Consider the following 6,000-nt stretch of genomic DNA (forward strand, 5'->3'; position numbering starts at 1 on the left):
TCTTTCTTTCTCTCTCTGTTCTTTCTCTGTTCTTTCTTTCTTTCCCCTCTTTCTTTTTTCTCTCTCTCTCTGTTTTCTCTCTTCCTTAGTGCCAGTCAGTGTGCCCATAATGCCAGCCACTGTGCCCTCAGTACAAGTCAGTGTGATCAGCAGTGCTAAATGGGTGCAATTAGGCATGGACATGGGTGTGACTAGTTGTGGAATGGGTGTGGCCGGGCGTGGCCTAAAATTAGCAGCTGCGCGCGCCGCAGTCTTTGTCCCTCTTTCCCTTCCTCAAAAGTTGGGAGGTATGATAGGGGCAGATATGACCAGGGGGTCTGGTTGCCCAATGGATAGCAGTTCTGCCAGGAATTCTGTCACCATGCGTACAAAAGGGGACAGAGCTTTGGGAGGAGTACTGTACCTAAAAGCAATAAATAGGACTGAGCTGAAATACTGGGCGCAGCTCTGACTACATGTTATATAGTCATGTTAATCTCCTCTCACTTCTTGTAACCTACAAGTGTACAAACATATTATATAGTCACCATGTGACTAGTGGGCCTGTGTAACTTCAAATGCCAGGGCTGAATTTTAGTCCCAGTCCGGCCCTGCGCGTCTTACATATTATAAGTGGACATTATCAAGTTTTTTGTTTACTATACCATTTATTGCTGCATGATCGTTTTCACCTGTCTCCTATGACTGGTGGTTATGTTACTGTATCCTTATATCTATACCTACATACAAGTTACCTTTGTGTACAACCGTCGATACGCAAAACATCTCTCTTTGGGTACGGCTGGTGGTGTATATCTAATATGGGATATGAGTTTGACACACTGCGCTGCAAATATGTTTTTATTTGGGGCACTTTGGTAGTGAGCCTCAGATTATCTCTATTTATAGGATAGCAATCCATATGTATGATGCGTCTCTGATTATGTAATGATTTGCTGCACTTGCTACTATGCTGATATATATTCTTGGCTGTCATGTGTATGCACTACATGATGTGCCACCGGTGCAGGGATGGTCAGCGCCTGTGTTGTTATTTCTCGGCGAACGTGTATTCTTTCATTATCACTATGACATCCTTATGCTATGTCCTGCCTCCCGTATTGAGGGCGGCCAGGGCATGTGCTGTGAACTCCTAGCGCATGCGCTCTGTGTTCATGATCTACATGACGGCTTTACGTCAGTCTCTATTTCTATTTAATGATTCACCGCACTTGCCATTATGTTGACATCCGTGGCTCCCATGTATGCAGTGATCATTGCATTGCATCATGTGCCATTGGTATAGGGATGGTCAGCACGCACGCTTTTACTCCCTGGCGCATGCGCATTTTCACTTGCGGCATCGTCACTATGACAACTTCAAGTCATGGCGTGCTTCCTGTACTGAGAGGACCAGAGCGTGTACTGTAATTTTCTAGTGCATGCGCTCTGTGTCTGTTTCTGTGATCTCCATGACAGCCTTATACCAGTATCTATTTCCTTTCGGATATATGACCGACAGCGCATGTGCATTTTACTTTGCTTCTCTATCATATGTTCTTCCCGTGGTTAATGACCTCCACTCTAGCCTGGTAAGTGGCGATGAATGGCCATCCTAGGGTTAATTAATTACAATTATTTTGTTTATGAACCTACCTGCACTTCATCCACAGGTAGCTTTATGACTTTAGTGATTCAATTTTCATTTTTGGTCACTACTTATATCCTTTATGTCTATGGTACCTGGATTATTTTGTTATCCTATTGACATTTGTCTTGCATGATTTAGAAATGATATAAACACATGGATATCTGTATCCCTAGTAGGCACAACTTATATTGTTAATTGTTATTTGGTAAGCTGTCTATATGACTATTTGGCTGCTATTTGTAGTAACTGTTTTTTGGAGTATTACTACAGGTTGCTGGCTGTATTATGAGCCTATGGTTGTTACAGTTATGTCACATGGGTGACTTCTAAATGTTTTTAAATGTCCATGTTTGTTTATTCATGTCCAATAAAATTTGCTTCCAAACGCTATCTCCTGGCTTGTGGTGATCCCCCTTTTATGGCCTATCTTTTTCTGTGTTTGTTATAGCCTTTGCATATAGGCCTGGGTTGGATCCTGCCTTTTCTATCCAACTGTGGTGCCCCCGCCTCTGGTTTCCGGAGGTAAGTATCAGACATAGCGATATCGCTAGCAATATCGCTATAACGTCACAAAAACCAGTGACGTTATAGTGATATTGCTAGCGATATCGCTTAGTGTGACAGGCCCTTTAGGCCTCTTTCACACATCAGTCTTTTACAAATAGTCACAATCCGTCAAAATGTTGAAAAAACTGATCCTGTGCAGATTGTAAAAAACTGATGTACCGCATCCTTTTTTTTACGGATCCGTCGAAGCAGCAGTTGTAGGAATTTTAAAGGAACTGAATTCTGGAAAGAGAGAGAATTTTATAGGCTTCCATTATAGCTGATGACGGATGGCGCTGGATCCGTCGTTGTCCGACTTTTGGACGTAGACAAAAAACGTTACTTTGTCCATTGTCTCCAGCCGACGGACAAAGAATTTATGACGGATCTGTCAAAAGATGGATGAAACGGACAGCCATCTGTCCCAATCCTTCACTAATACAAGTCTATGAGAAAAAAACGGATCCAGTGGCATCATTCACTGGCTCCTTTTTTTTAAAAAAAAAGGACGGATTGTGACTGATGGCAAAAAACTGATGTTTGAAAGAGGCCTTAGCACAAAGCGAGTGTAGTTGGATAATGGTTCTAGGGACTATGGCTCCAGCAGGCCTAAACAAACACTTTAGCTTTGTCTCTTTTGTTTAGATTGTTTTTTTCTGGATTTATTTGAATTACTTTGTGTGTCTGTCTTTAATGTTGAGTGCTTTTTCAGATTTGTTCCACGTGTAATCCGTTAGAGAAAGACGTAGTGTGCACACACCCTAAAGAGGTTTACCAGTCTCTAGTCACATTTTGGTTTGTATTCTAGGCAAATTACTGAATTGTGACAAGTGTGCAATGTGCTGACTAGGGCTGGGAATACAGGGGAACAGTGGCACACATTGCAACACACATTGCACAATGTCACTATTCAGTAATGTGCAGTGCCATAGAGTGACTGCAGAAATTTGTCTACAGCTCAGAAAGCAGCTTTAAAAATTGCTAAAAAATTAAGCCAACTAAGATGTGATGAAAAGGTAAACTAGATAGTTAAAGATTTACAAAAAATCATCCAGCCGAGTCACAGGGATACATTTGTTGCATTTTAAAATTGTGTAGTGTAGTCTAAATTTATATTGTCTATTACACAGATAGGATTAGTAAATCTGCCCTTATCTCCGTATTTTGTGCTATAGCTACTGTCCATGTTCTGGAGGATGCATGCAAACACAAGAAGACTACAAATTTCATGCAGATGATATTATCCTAGCTTATCCAGCTATCACAGGAAGTACGGCTGATTAAGTTCAATTGGGCTCCCTAAAGATACATGATTATGTTCTTATATTTATAAAATAGCTTCCACTTGTGTCTAATCAGTAAATTTGAAGGAATCTGTTAGCTCTTGATTGAACTGGAGGTGAGGTTATGCTGTTTGTAGTGCTGTAGGGGAGCACCTAAAATTTATTCTGGATCATATATCACTTAATACAAAGCCATTGGCAACATATTTTAACTAAATTGTATGATATTTCATACTGGTCCAGTGTAAGGAGGTGGCGGGGAATGTCACGTGCCTCCTCTCCACTGGCGCTGTTCACACAATTGCATGCGGTGGCCGTAGTTGGTTCACGGTAGTTGGAGGCTCTGGGGGCGCTGAATTTACCCCTGGGGGAGGGACGGAGCAGAAGGAGCAGCGGAGGTGTTCGAGCCATACTTTTATTGTTATTCAGGGCAAGAATGCCGCCCACTACTCTGGTCAGCAGCCCTGTAGTGACTGAAGTGCCCCTTTAAGAGAGTTGTGCTGGTTGCACTAGAAAAAAATACAAGAGAGACTGCTCAGCGTCTCCGGAAGGGCAAGGAGCCCTGGAAGGCATCAGGACTGGGTGCCAGTGGTGGCCATTACGATCACAGTTGAGTGACATTTGTATCCCCCCCATCCAAGTTTTATATGCGCATGTTTGCGCACCCTCTGTTGGATTACGGGACTGAGACCCTGAATTGGTAATTACCCTTAAAAGAAAAATGGACTGTGTGTGCTGCTGCTTTAAGAATTGAACTGTTTTAAACCTGCATTTTACCTGTATTAGCCCTGCATTTTGCCCGTTTTAACTTTGAACTGTCCCCTGATAAAGCAGCCCACTTGTGTTTGAGGGTCCGTATTCCACGGAGGAAGGGGGAAGAACCTGTGCAGGAGGACCTGAGGAGTGAGCAGTGTCAGGACTACATGGACTACTGGTGAATTGGCCACCTGCCAGTGTGTTTGCTTTTTATCGGTCTCCTATGTTCAAGGGCCCGAACTGTTGTTATTGAGCACCCAATGTGTATGGGTCCCAGGAGCCATGGGATCGGGGTCTGTCAGATTCACACTGAAGGAACTTGAACTCTTTTGTTCCAGGGTTCCAATCCAGTGGAGCTGAGGTCACAGATGGCCCACAAGAGACATTTGAATAGCACTGTAATTTTAATGCTGCTTTTATATATGCTGTTTTATAGTTTACAGGTGCTGCCATAGTCGGGGATTACCATATTTTAGGAAGGAGGAGTGTAAGGAAGTGGTGGGGAACCTCTTGTGCCTCCTCTCCCCTGGACGCTGTTCACATGATTACATGCGGCACTCTATTGTTTATTATTGTAAAATGTATCATTTATGCACTGTAATGTCATATACTATGTTTAGGGTTAGGTATAGAAATTAGCACAGCATAATAGTGGGGTTAGAATAGAGGGGGGCACATTAGAGAATAGATATGAATGTTAGATGCAGGCAGCATAGGGGTTAAGCAAATGGTAGGGGTCACAGAGCAGAGCAGCACAGAGCAGGGAAGTATAGGATAGGTATTTCCTGATTAGAGGCAGAAGCCCGGGCAGCCTTGCCCACATCAGGGTGCATGTAGTAGTGAGTCCAGATGAATTGCTGGCCATGGAGATAAAGCTGTGATGCCAGTAAGGTGCCCCATGTGGAGACTAGTGCAGTCGGGCACCAGCTCAACAGGACCATCCTCAAGAAGGATTTGGGATCTAAGACCGAGGTGGCAGATGATGATATGGCATTCCCGGCACCTTTCCCAAATGGAACCAGACGAGGGGCTGCCAGGGAGCTGGTGACGTGGAAGGCCAAAGAGACTGCCCGGATGGCAGGGAAAAGACACGGACAGAACAGCGTTTGACCAGAGGTACAGCGGTGAATGCCGGGAGAAAAGAGAGAGAGATTACAGAAAGGGCAGAGACAGACTGCCATATTTCTCGTGCGAAAATTGCATTGTAAAACTCGTACTCGCTGTTGGCTCTCCTGACCTGAGCTTGACAGCTGCATAGTAATCCATCTCGCTGTCTTGCTTAGGTCAGGAGAGGTGCCAGGCCAGTCCATGTAGTGCGATGCGATTCTCGCTCGAGTTATACGGCCGTCTGACTCTGTCCAAAGAATAGAGTCTGCCCTGAAGGCAGGAAAAGTGCAGAATACGTAGCTCTGTGTGAATTGTGCTGCCCGTGTGACAAATATACTGCAGTCTAGTAAAGTAAAACTATTGGAAAAAGACCTTGTCTCTGAAGTGATTTGTGGAGCTCATGGATGCAGAGCCGACATGACAGCAGCTGAGGGGAATCTGACAGAGCCTGTAAGTGTGCTGTGGCAGAAAGGACATTGTGTTTTATCTGTGGGACGTCAGGGTGTAGGAACCATAAAGCCCATTGCCACGACTACCACCCTGGCTGCCTTACACCAGCAGCAGGATTCAATGACATAGGGCTACACAATCTTATAAATGGTTTTGTGGAGGGGGGAGTTTCTGACAGGTTTCCTTTAAAGCACCTCTCCAGCATTTTTTTTTAATTTCAATGCTGGA

Source organism: Dendrobates tinctorius, unplaced genomic scaffold (genome assembly GCF_039654945.1).
Source record: "Dendrobates tinctorius isolate UK_male_01 unplaced genomic scaffold, ASM3965494v1 ptg000246l, whole genome shotgun sequence".
Lineage (NCBI taxonomy): Eukaryota > Metazoa > Chordata > Amphibia > Anura > Dendrobatidae > Dendrobates > Dendrobates tinctorius.